This window comes from Rhinatrema bivittatum, chromosome 3 (genome assembly GCF_901001135.1).
Source record: "Rhinatrema bivittatum chromosome 3, aRhiBiv1.1, whole genome shotgun sequence".
In the NCBI taxonomy this organism is placed as follows: domain Eukaryota; kingdom Metazoa; phylum Chordata; class Amphibia; order Gymnophiona; family Rhinatrematidae; genus Rhinatrema; species Rhinatrema bivittatum.
In genome coordinates this window covers 45252659-45265543 of record NC_042617.1, presented here as the reverse complement: position 1 = coordinate 45265543, position 12885 = coordinate 45252659, and the positions used below count along the sequence as shown (strand labels likewise).

Sequence of the window (12885 nt, the reverse complement as noted above, 5' to 3'; positions counted from 1 at the left end):
CCATCGGCGTGTCCTGCTTTAGAAAGTCTAATTAAAAGGAATGAAAAGACCCGAAGCAAGCCATTTCAGCCGCTTCAGACCTACCAATATGTGAATATACCTTTTTTTTTTTTTTACGTGCGAGCCTATATCAAGAGATGAAGATTGTGTTTTTGGAAGTTTTGCAATGGAGATAGACTAGAAGAAGTATTTAAAATAAAATAAAATAAAATAAAAGGGGCCCATATTGATTTTTAAATGGATGTTCTGGAATTTTCTTGGGTCTGCAAATTGTTCTACACGCGTGTGATTTGAATCCTAACCTCGGGGCTGTGCCCCTGCTGGCTGTGGACACTTAGAAACCCCCCCCCCCCTTCTATGAGGGGGTTTGCCTCCATTGTTCAGCTTATGAGAAAAAAAAACCACCTCTTTTTATAAATGAATAATGATGAAGATTTCCCCTGAAAACCTTTGCCCGTAGACGGAGGAGCACTGTTGTAGCCTACAGAAAGCGATAACTAAGGACAGGACAGGACAGGAATGGCCGGAAATTAAGAGTCCAGCCTCAGGGGAAACCCTCCACTACTTACTACAGACCGTGGGCCCTCTCCCATACCTTCACCAGTTCATCTGGGGTCCTTTTTTTTTTTTTTCTGACAGCTACTCAGTAAATGGAAAATATGCTTTTCGGAAGATCACTGCATTTATTACCCCTCACCCCCGGAAATCAGCAGCATTCGGGAGAATGCAAACTCCAAGTGACTGTGTGTATGAAGGAGAGATCACCTTCAGGTGAAACAAACAGAGGCCAGAAGCAGATGCACTGATCGTGCACAGCCGCTGCTCACTTACCTGGCTCCCGGGGGAGCAGTTCTGTTCTCGCTCTACCCGGGGGGATAAATAAGTGTGGCAGTTCACAAAAGTATGCAACAGAGAAGGACATATGAACAGGCTCGTTTGTTTGAAATGCAGATCGTCTGGGAACACTATTTCAATGATTTGCTATTGCATGAGAATAGCACGCTTCCAAGTTTGGGGGGGAAAAGCACTTAAAAAAAAAAAATCTAGCACTCCAATCACTTCCAGCAATTTTTCTAAAGAAAAAATGCCCAACTTTTACATTAAAATCACTAGTTGTCTTTTGGCTCATTTTCTTGTATATATTGTACTGTTTGGGAGAAAGACTAGTTAGGTACAAGTGTGTGTGTGTATATATATATATAGTTTAATTTTATATTACGCTTTGCATTTTGTGTCTTGTTTTCATAGGCTTCCAAAGAAAGCTAAAGTACATTTTTAAGAACTCAAATGAGACATTTGTAGCTGATATTTGTGCAAAAATATCATTTAGCAAATTGCTATGCAATTTAATTTAGAGAAAAAAAATGCATTTTTTTTTTTTGGAACAGATTCTAGAGCAAATCAAATGGGAAAAGTCGACGAATCTGTTCTCCTGCGATTTTCTCGGTCCCGCTTACTCCTGCCGGTCCCCCCCCCGGTGTGCGCTCTAAAGTGCATTCTTAGTACAACTCGCTTCACATGTGCGGGACGGGCGCGCGGCTTTTCCTCTCCGCTCGCGCGGGAGCGGGAGGTCGCCCCTGCCCTCGCCTTCTCTCTGCCTGCCCCTCTCTCTCTCTCCTCGGCAGCATGTGACAGGCAGAGAGAGACGCGCTGCCTCCCGCACCCAGGAGACCGAGCAGCTTCAGCCTGTGACCTGCCAGCCTCCCGTCCCCTGCGATTTCCAGCCCCGATGCCCGCCCTGCCAGGCGGGGTGTGTGTGTGTGTGTGTGCCTGTGTGTGTGTGTGCAGCGAGGGGGAGCGGAGAAGCCTCCTTCCTTCCCCTATCTCGGCTCCCTGCCCTGCGGGATAAAGGTGATCTTTCAAGTACTCACATGGCCGGATGTCAGATCGGCTAGAAATTAATGGGCTCTCGGCTGGAGATCTTCCTCGGTGGCAGATGATCAAATGCTGCGGGTAGCGGTCACTTTGTAACTTCAACAACACGGGAGGGTTTGTATTACTTCAGGTTGGTGCCTGTAACCTATAAATAGCTAACTTTTTTGATGGAATCAGCTAACAAATGAGAGAAGAATGCGTAATTTTGCGTGGGAGCCCCCCTCCCCCCCTTCCTTGAGCCGACCATTAGCCCCCCCAGGTAGGAGTCGGAGCTAAAGTTGGGTGCGCTGAGAAACCTGCTTTCACTGTTTGCTTTTTGTTGTTGTTCCTGAAACAACGAGGGCACAGTTAGACAGAGAGAGAGAGAGAGAGAGAGAGAGAGAGAAAAGCGAGGAGCCGAGCCGATGCGGGTTGGGATTTCAGCCTTAGATTTTGGAACCGAGGGATTGCGCGCTGGGCGTACGCGCCGGCTCTACGCACGGTTGTGTACGCGTGCACCCCATGGCTGCCTGCGCGTGTACACTGCCTGTAAGGGAACGCGGGTGTGCAGACGCGTGGGAATGTTCATGTATCTGTTAGCCTCCACATGCATGAGCTTTACGTCTCTGTAAGGGTTCATGTACCGCGGGCATGCGTTCCGTGTACTGTCATTATGTACGTTAAGTGATGCGATGAGGTCCTGCATCGCCATCTCGCAGGCAGGCGCGATCGTGCACCGTGGCCGTGCCTTTAAGCACCAGTGAACGGCTGCTCTCAGGCTGGACTCCTTTCTCCAGCTGCAGGGTCTCCAGACCGAGGAGGGAGAATGTAACCTGGGCTGATCCTAGGTGCTGGCGGGAGGGTGGGTGGGTGGAGTAACGGCAAGGGTTAAATGTTAACAAATCGTCCGCCCGGAACGTGAAGTGCTGGGCGGCAGGACGGGCAGAGAGGGTCACGGTTGAGTACAATTGTCACCGTAATCTAAGCCCAGGTCGGGGAGGGAGAGACGAGAGGGGCGGAAAATCACTCTGGAAATAAACCTCTGTATTTAATGATTTGGCAAGTTTCCCCATCTGGCCAGTTTAGGATATCTGATTCCTGGAATGAGTGTTTGTCCCTACCACGTCCTAGTTAATGAAACTGCTCCACCTCTTAACAACAAATCACAGAAACCATAAATTCAACGGGATTTGCAGAGCTTGATTTTGTTTTCTTTTTCTTTTCCTTTGTCTTTTTTTTTTCTGCTCATTCTCGTCTACGGGCCTTCTTGGGTATTCTGAGAAATACTGCGCCCCCCCCCCCCCACCACCCGTTTCAGTGCCTCCTCGATAAAACTGCAGGCTTCTCTTCCTGCTCTTTCTCTTTCCCTTAGATGGGATCCAGCACAGCTCCGCGTCTCGCTTCCAGCGAGAATGCCCAGAGGAGCCAGCGCGGGGCCGTTAGTTTGCGTCTGCAAGTCAAGGTAAATTCCTTACGAAAGTGGTGAGTGTGTGCCGTGCATGCCAGAGAGGTGCTGGACCCCCAGGGCCCCGGCTTCGCTGAAAGGAGCTTAAAACTTTCATGAAGTCGTGGTGGGGCCGGGGATCCTCTCTTTCCCTAAAAAGGGGTCCCGGCACAACCATCTCCCCTCCACCCCCTTTCCAGTTTCCGTCCATAAAACCGTCTAGCTGGTTTCACGAAAGGATCCGTCTTATTTCATTCACAACTCTTGACTCTGAACCTGCAATCTGGGGTCTCTGACTCTTTACCCTGCGTCCTAGAGAAAAAGGCATAAAAAAAAAAACAAATCCACAGAAAGAAAAAGAAAACCCAAATGTACTTAACACTTGTATTTATGGGGAGATGTGGTCATTTGAGAGCATTAAAGCCTGGTTAAAAACCCACCAGCCAGCAGCCGCCGGCCCTGTGGCGAACAGGCGAGCAGCTCCACGGCGAGGCCCAGAGCGAGAGCCAGAGCCGCGGTGGGGAGAGCAGCTATGGCGACGCCCGGAAAATAAACTCCCGCGCAACGCCGAGGCCGTCCCTCCAGCCATAGCGCGCCTTCGCCTCGCCAAGGTCTTAATAGGCCGAGCCGTGCTGGCGGGTTTGGGGATGGCCTGAGCCCACCGCTTTCTGGCATTTCCGGCCCTGCCCGGTTTTTTCTGCGGGGCTCCAGGCCGAACCCCCGGCTCTCTAAAGATTGCGCGCACGGCCCTTGCACCCTTTCGGCTGACCGTTTGTTTTTTTTGGTTTGTGTTCGCAGCAGGGGGAGGCGTCCAGCATTGTCTCACTGGAAACTGCCGACATGCAGCCGTCTGAAAGGAGCTCCCTGTGCAGCATCGGCTGCGGTCCATTGTAACTTAAAACAGTTCTTCTGGCAAACAAATATTATATTTTCTATATTTTCTAAAATAATAACTCGTCTTCAGTAGTTTACGTCTGACTGGAATAATTTCGTTTTGCCATTGCGACTGCAGGAAAATAGCGGTGTTGCAGATTTGGGGCTATGGCAGAGACCTTCGCTTCCCTCTCCTCTGACATTTGGAGGCTTTTGTTCTGAGTCTCCTCCTTCCCCATTTCCCTCCCCCCCCCCCCCCCTCCGCCTTCCTTCTCCCCTTCAACCCTGCCAAGACCTGATAATCTGTCAAGTGATCTTAGTCTGGCTGCTCTGGTCTCTCCAGATACATTTCTAATCTCATGGCTCATAAACTATTAGCAAAAGGCTTCCATTATTCACCTTCTGTATCTTATAAAAGAGGGAAAAAAAAAAGTGCAACTGGGGCTTGATATGCCGGAGTGAGAACAAATGTTTGCTAGAGGAATCTCATAGAGCAGAGGTAGCCTTGAAGCAGTGTTGGGGGGCGCACATTTTCGGAACGCTCTCTGCGGTCCGCTCCCAACGGGCAGGGAGGATCTAAATGTAAGGAGGTTTGTAATGTGGGAGCCGGTGTAGGCAGCCAGTAGCAAGGATCAGGGGGGTCCCCATGCGTCTGTCTGTCTGCCTGCAGCAGTGAGTCCAATAAAGAGGTCTCACCCGCCACTTGTTTGTTTACCCCTTATTTTTAAGACGTGAAAGAGTCCATCTCTATTTACATCAGTTATGAACGCCTCCAGGCGCCGTATTTGCTATCCCCTTTCTCACTGGCTTCTTACAGGCCATTGGGGTAATTAGCCCCTTATTTCTGGACCATTTCTTCCTCCTGCTATAGGTACAGAAGGGGAGAAAAGCTTTCCCAAGGAGGGGGCACCGAGCTGTTCCCCAGCAAGGAAGGGGGCTGGATTTTAGCAGTTAACTATATCTTGGGGGGTGACGGAAATACGGAAATGCCCGCGGGGAATGCAGATGTGTTCATGTAGTAGGGCGTTATTTGCTTTCCCTTCTTTCTCACTCTTGTAAACTTTCACCTAGCCCGACCAGGCCAAAGGAAGGCCTTCCTAGGGATGTTTGTGGAGAAGTTTGTTGTTAAAAGAACACTGGTGCGATGCACAAGTTTGCAATATTTTGTAAACATGTGGGACACTATAGTGCGGTGTGGGACTGAAATGCCACTTGGAGAGTAATATTTGTTTTTCATTCACCGGCGTACATAAAAATTGCATAAAATCCACGAAGATATAACATTACACATTTTGGGATGCTTCTTGCCAATTACGATTAGAAAAACGCCTTCCCTTATGAATCCAAACGAGGTAGAGTGGGCTAAGAATCTATGAATTGGCTTTTTTCATCCCTTTAAAAATATGTGAGATTATCTATAAGACTTTTGTGTTAGAGGGCTCCTTCATTTATATCACATATCACTTGGTCCGATACCATTTAACTATACCGATATGATGTACCCACAAATATCAGTATAAAAAAAAGCTGTTAAATAAAATAAATACACATCAGACTCCTGGGCAATGATTTACAACGCTTGTTCGTAGCAAAGCAGAATGACTGAATGTGCGGGGCACCTGTACCCTGGGGTGGAGGGTGGAGAATGCCAGCCGTAAACTGCTCTATTGCACGGCTCAAAGCAGGGTGGGGCCGCCCGAGAAAAGCGACCCGGGAGGGGATCCGGGCAGGGGGAGGGTAACTATCTCGAGCTTCGCCTCTTGATGTTTGAAGGCGCCGCCTCGGAGCGTCCTGCACCGTCTGCTGCGGATGAAAGGGCGATGATCCGTAGGGGTGCTGCGTCCTGCGGGAGTGCAATCCGAGCGTGCACTGCGCCCTCGCGTTACCGCTACAAGCGCTTGACTTTGAACATCGGCGCTTTGTTTCCAATCCGCCCCCCCCCACCACCACCACCACTGCAGAATCTGCTTCTCTTCCCGTTCGGTTTAAGGAAACAAAACACCAGCGTAATATCACACGGGATTTTGGCAGCAGCGCCCGCCTTAAACCTTACGGGAAGGCGACAATGGACTTGCGCTCCTTTAAAGATCGCTTGGTGGCAGTTTTACCCGGCCAACAGTGCGCACCGCGCTGGACACCGAAACCGGTTCTCTATCACCCCCACCCCCCATCCCCCGCCAACTCCCCGAGTACCGTGCGGGTGTCCAAAATAAACCTCACGGCAAGAATCTGAAGGAAAAGCTCACAAGATTTTCAAAATCCCCCCCCCCCCCCCTCACCCCTCCGCAGAATATTATTTAAACAACCACTGACTGAGGTTGCTCGCCATATGGCTAATTAGGCGTTTTTGGTTAGATAATGTAGTAAGATTTTCAGATTTAAAATTCTTTAGTGCGGATTCTGTCCCTTGGTCGAGGTTAACCCAACAGAAGTTTGAGATTAGAAACGAGGGATTCAGGAGATAATAACAAATAACCTTACGAGGGCATATAATACATCGGATGGAGAGATCTGCAGAAAAGAGGGCAAATTCCTATTAGTAAAGCTTACAGAAGTGAACCTTTGCGGTTGGCATCAAGAATTGCCACCCGAGGTGAAAACTCTTCCGGCTACTTGCACGGATGAGCTGGGAAAGGCTCGGCCCGGTGACCTTTTCCCTCTCTTCTGAGGGCTGATGCCTGGGTGGAGGGAGGGAAGGGCAACCGTTCGGACATTCTGCTCTCCTGTGAACCATTTCCCGTTTGGGTCTAAAGTTGCTGATCAACTCGGACAAACGTTTCACGAACATATTGACTTAATACAGATTCCAGGTACCCTTCAGCTTTATTTAGCCTCAGGTTATGACCAGGTTTGAGTGGATAATTAAGACAAACATGTTTGGATGATCCCCCGCTCGCCCCCTCGAATCGGAATGATTTCAGCTGTAGAATGCCTTTCTGGCTTTAATATCCCTAAAAATTGCCGTTTTGCAATATTTAGCGGATCCTGAAAGAGAAAGGGAAGACATGCTTAGCAGGAGGTAAAGACGTTTTCTGTTAAACTGGGTTGAAGAAGCTGCCCCTAGCTGAAGGGATTAGTCTGTGAGGTTCACATTATGTCTCATGCCCAAACAGCTGGAGAAGAAACGCGAAGGAGGGGGGGGGGCGGGGGCTGTCCTGCTGCGAACAGATGTTGACATGGGGAAGGGGGCTGCGTGTATGCCAGAGGAGCCAGCAGAGCCCCACTGTCTCAGGGGTCCAATCTAGAGTCCACTCTTAGCCTGAGAGACAGAGGACAGTCATCCTTGCATTGGTAGTAAAGAGAGAAATTTGTCTGTCTGTCTATCTATCCATCTGGAGAGTGACAGGGACAGAGGCAGAGAACTGTCGAGAAAGGATAAAATCATTAAACACATGCCTGCTCTCTGTACAGTTTATATCACATTTAACATTCTGCATAGGGGAGCCATAAACTATTGTACCATATGCCAAATATTTAACTGTATGCAAATAACGTGATTTTTTTTTTTTTTGCTTAAATATAGCTTATTATACTTCTGTACATCTTGTGGTCTTGGTCCTTTATTGTAATTCTCTGTTTTCATACAGTCCAGAGTACTTTCCTCTCACTGAAAATGAAAGGACTGGGTAATACTGTATTTGTTTCTTTAGCTCGGAAGGAGGCAGTGGTGGGGTTCATGTTGGATATTCAGGAATAGGTAATTACCCTCTATTGCAAACAATTATAAATAAATAAATGGCAGCTAATGAGGACCAGAAAACCTATAGGATGAGAGCTGTTAGAAAAAAAAAAAAAAAGACTTGCATAAATGTAGTATTTCCATCTCATGTCATGTGTTCTTTCATTATTTAAGAAAATGCTTGGGATTCTGAATGAGACAGTGTTAAAGTGCCGATGGATCTGTTCTCCTACCTGCTGCTCCAGCAGTGCATAGCAGACAATTCTCAGTTTAAGAAATGCGATCGGATTACAAAAAAGCAAAATTAAAAGGAGCAGATTTTAGATTAGAATATCATTTTACTTCTTTTTAGATCTATTGATTCCTTTCTTGGGTTTATTCCTATGTTGTTTTTATTTCTTTTCCTAACATTTGAAGTGTTATTATTATTATTTTTTTTTTACTTGTTTTGAATAAAAGGTGTGCACCTTTTATTATGATCCCCCCCTTATTTTTTTTTTTTTCATTTTAGCAGAGCTGTTGTGTTTGAGCTGCACATGTATATCAGTGTGATGTCTGCACGAGTGCTGACAGTCAGAACGGCATCACCGCAGTTTACTTAAATTCACAATGGTGGTGGTGACCTCTCAAAAACATCACTAAAAGGTGAATTTTTAAAAGCCCCATGTGCACCAAAACTGGGAGATACGCAAAAATGTTGGGCCAGCATGAGCCGAGCGGATTTTAAAAGGCGCCCGCACACACACATATATCTCCCCCCGTGCACACAAAAAAAAGTTATCTCAAAAAAGGGGCAGGGTGTGGGCGTGGTCTGGGCAGGGCAGGGGCGTTCCTGGATTTCACTTTGAAACCAGCGCATAAATACCTACACACGCATGCACACGCTGGGGTCCCCTTCTATGTAACTTTACTTCTGCTATGGATGGCCAGTTTGGAAGTCCTATCCCTTCCCTGGGCTGACTGGTAACAAACGGGCAATTGCTTTGGTTCTTGCGTCTACTAAAATCCCCCCATTTATGTGGTAGAAGCAGCATTTGCGTGCAATAGGCGCGCACCCACTTAAAACTGCACGCACATGCACATGCATTCAGCCTGTTTTATAAAGTGCACATGTACACATGTATGTTATAAAATATCTGTGTCCCTGGGCGTGAGCTGGCAAACGCATGCACATGTGCACCTGCATGCCTGTTTAAAAGTTACTGTCTAATATTTCTGCCATAATTACATAAAATAAGAACAAAATCTTATTGAATTTGTTTAATTGTTAACTGCATTATATGAATATTATAGTACAGAGTGGCCCATGGAAAAGAAGCCTGCCTCCAATGCACTGCTATTGGATGTGGGCTACTTTTCCATGGGCCACCCTGTATTATTTCTTTAAATCCATGGAAACACTATTGGTTTTTCCTTAAAATATTATGATAGTCCTACTGTTTTAATCATATTGAAAGAGTCATCTACTACTACTACTACTATTTATCATTTTTAAAGCCCTACTAGTCCTACCCAGCTCTGCACAGACACACATAAGAGAACGTCCCTGTTCCATGGAGAGTACAAACTAGTAAGACAAACATAGATAACAAACAAGAGTCTATGAGAGGTGCATTTATTGGAGAGGTGAATTTTTAAACTGGATCTGAATACGGCCAGAGAAAGAGCATGATACACTAACTCTCCGAAAGGCACAGCAAGGTGGCAAGCACAGGGTGGGGAATTGGCAATGGTGGAGAAGGGCACAGATAGGAGCAACTTGCCCGATGAATAGAGTTCCTAAGGAAGGGTATAGGGAGACAGAAGAGAAGCTGGGTAATGAGAAACTGAAGAGTTTCTCATTACAGGCGAGTAAGAGAAGCTTGAACTTTATGTGAAAGTGGACAGGGAGCCAATGTAGCAACTTGAGAAGAGTTTTACATTGACATAGCAATGTTGAAGATAAATTGTGCAGCAACATTTTGACTAGATTGCAGTGGAGAAAGTCGGTTCAGTGAGATGCTAGCAAACAATAAGTTGCAGTAGTTTAAGCTGGAGGTGATAAGACAGTGGATAAGCATTTTGGTAGTATGCTCAGAAAGAAAAAACATGCTTTAGCAGGGTTTTGGATGTCCATAGAAAAGGAGAGTGAGGCATCAAAGATGACTCTAGGTTATAAGCTGAGAGAACTGGGAGGATGAGAGTTCCATCCACAGAGAAAGAAAAAGAAGGAAGATGGTTTTGGGGAAGACAAGTTCTGCCTTGGCTATGTTACATTTAAGGTGGTGGTGGGACATTCAAGGGAGATGGATCATATTTCTGATCATCAAATTCATCTGCCAAGAAACTGCATTTTTTAAACATATCTTTATTACAGTAATGCACAGGTTACAATGACAACATTTCAATTGTACAATAGACAAACAAAAGATCAGCACATTAACCATTTGATTTATCAGAACAAAAACTGCTACAGCAATTAGCTAGTAGCCCATTTAAAACAAATCAGAGAAAATTCATTTTCACTCAATGCATAATTAAGCTCTGGAATTCATTGCCAGAGGATGTGATTATGGCAGTTAGTGTAACTGGGTTTAAAAAAGGTTTGGATAAGTTCCTAGAGGAGAAGACCATTAACTGCTATTAATCAATAAGGAATAGTAGCTTGGGATCTATTTAATGTTTGGGTACTTGCCAAGTTCTTGTGACTTGGATTCATCACTTGGAAACAGGATACTGGGCTTGAAGGACCCTTGGTCTGACCCAATATGGCATGTTTTATGTCCTTATGTAGTAACAGGACTGTAACAAACCAACACTCACACTACCCATATGAACAACATAGCCAAGAAAAGGGACAGATTCCTGGTCGAAAGAGCATTTCTCCAGCTTGGCATATAACTGGTGGTCCCTTAAGCATTGCAAGATGTTGGCGACATCCTGGTGCTGGCTCTGGAGGTGTTGTGAAAATACCAGGATGTCGACCAGATAGACCACGATGCAACTGGAGAGCATGTCTCTGAAGATCTCGTTCATCGTATTCTGAAACACCGCTGGAGCGTTGCAGAGGACAAACGGCATTACCAGGTATTCAAAATGGCTGTCACGGGTGTTAAATGCGGTCTTGGCCCCCTGGAGCCTGTCAAAAAGTTCAGAGATTAATGGTAAGGGGTAACAGCCTTCAGGGTAATCTCGTTTAAGCACGGTAATCTATGCACGGCTTTTTCCCCATAAAAAAGAATCCTGCTCTAGCGGGAGATTTGGAAGGCCGAATGAAGCCTTTTGCAACATTTTCTTGTATATATTCAGACATGGCCTTTGTCTCTGTTAGTGAAAGTGGGTAGACCCTTGCTCGGGGAGGATCAGTGTTAGGCAATAAGTTTATAGCACAATCAAATGAGCAGTGAGGAGGTAGGGTGTCCGAGGCTTTCTTCGAAAACACATCCGCGAAGGAGGAGTACTGTAGTTGGAGACCAGGAAGGGACGTTGTAGTGGCTAGGCAAGGTATTGGGGACACGACCTCCAAGCACTTTTTATGGCAGGAGTTGCCCCATTGGGACAATTGTAGAATGCTCCAATCGAATTGTGGAGTGTGTAGTTTCAACCACGGCAGTCCAAGGACCACAGGGTATATACCAGTACCAGAAAGGAAATGGTCTCTGTGTGCAGAGATCCAGTGTGGAGTCAGATGGGGATCATGGAGAAAGTAACTTCTCCTGGTAATGGTTCGCCATGAATGAAGGAGAGCAGTAATAGCGTTGGCGTAAGGATGATGGGAATCCGAAGGTGTTCCACAAGTTGTCTTAGGATAAAATTTCCACCGGCCCTGGAGTTCACCAGTGCCAGGGTGTGAAATTCCTGAGCATCCGAATTAATGGAGACAGGCAGAGTTAATGGAGGAGAGGGTGAGGTCAGGCCTAGGAGAAGTCCTTCGGCAGAACCTAGGCCTGGAAGTTTCCCGGACAGAGTGGACAGGAGGGTACCACATGACCCGGTTGACCACAGTATTTACAAAGACCAAATCTTTGAGGATAGATGATTACGGCCCATTTGCATCGGTTCCTCTTCCTCGGTGCTTTGAGTAGCAGTGATCTGAGTGGACGACATCGGACGATTGAGTGGAGCACCTGAAGTCATCCTCTTGGGTCCTCTGGCCTCGTGTGAACACTCATGAAGATGGCGGTCAATGCGACCTGCGAGGTCTATAAGAGAATCCAACGCCTCAGGAAGTTCTCATGCTGCTAATTCGTTCTTGATTCATGGGCTCAGACCTTTGAGGAATATAGCATGCAGGCAGCCCAGGTCCCAGTGTAATTCAGACGAGAGAGTCCTAAACTCGATGACATAGTCGGTTAGAGATCTGGAACCTTGTTGCAAATGAAGGAGCGTAGGCCTGGAGATGGCCTTTCGACCTGGGTCATTGAATACAGAGCAAAATAGGGCAAGGAAGCCTGGCAGGTTGTGGAGGATCGGATCTATTCGCACTCAAAGGATTGATGCCCAGGCCAATGCCTTTCCACCAGAAGGGACAAGATGTATGTTGTCTTGGACACCACATCAGGGAAATATGTAGATTGTAAAGAAAGTGCATGTTGCACTGGTTCAAGAAACCCCTACACAACAAGGGGTTACCTGCGAAACAAGGGGATGCTGGCAAGAGCACTATAGGCCAGAATGGTGATGCATGTGAAGCTGGGCTTGGCAGGTGTCGAGGCGGAGTCCAGCTGATTGCTTAATTGATTTATGGTGCTAGCCAAAATCTCCAGAATCGTTTGCTGTTCTGTAATTTGTTGGGCCAGGCCAGGGATGGCCTGAAGCGCCGAGACCTGTGCCGGGTCCATGGACTTGGCAATCTGTTAGGATTTGTGGGTATGTGGGCCCTGGGCCGAGGTGAGAGATGGTACCGCCCACGGGGAGGAGCCCCATGAGTCTCACTGTCAGGAGGCGAGGTCTCAGCTGCTGGGTGCATAGAACAGTGAGTACTGGAGAGAGAGCGAGCAAGAAGGACAGAAGGAGCTAGAGAGGGTGGCCCCAAAGGGTGGAGCCATGGAGCATC

The 12885-nt window shown here is 47.0% G+C and overlaps 1 long non-coding RNA gene across 1 annotated transcript; it reads left to right on the top strand.

The window, feature by feature from the left end:
* The first annotated feature begins 1622 nt into the window (after positions 1 to 1622).
* Positions 1623 to 5839, top strand: LOC115088490. Its single transcript, XR_003855791.1, has 3 exons — positions 1623 to 2005; positions 3227 to 3316; positions 4097 to 5839. It is a non-coding gene; the product is annotated as an uncharacterized LOC115088490 (long non-coding RNA).
* The last annotated feature ends 7046 nt before the right edge of the window (positions 5840 to 12885 follow it).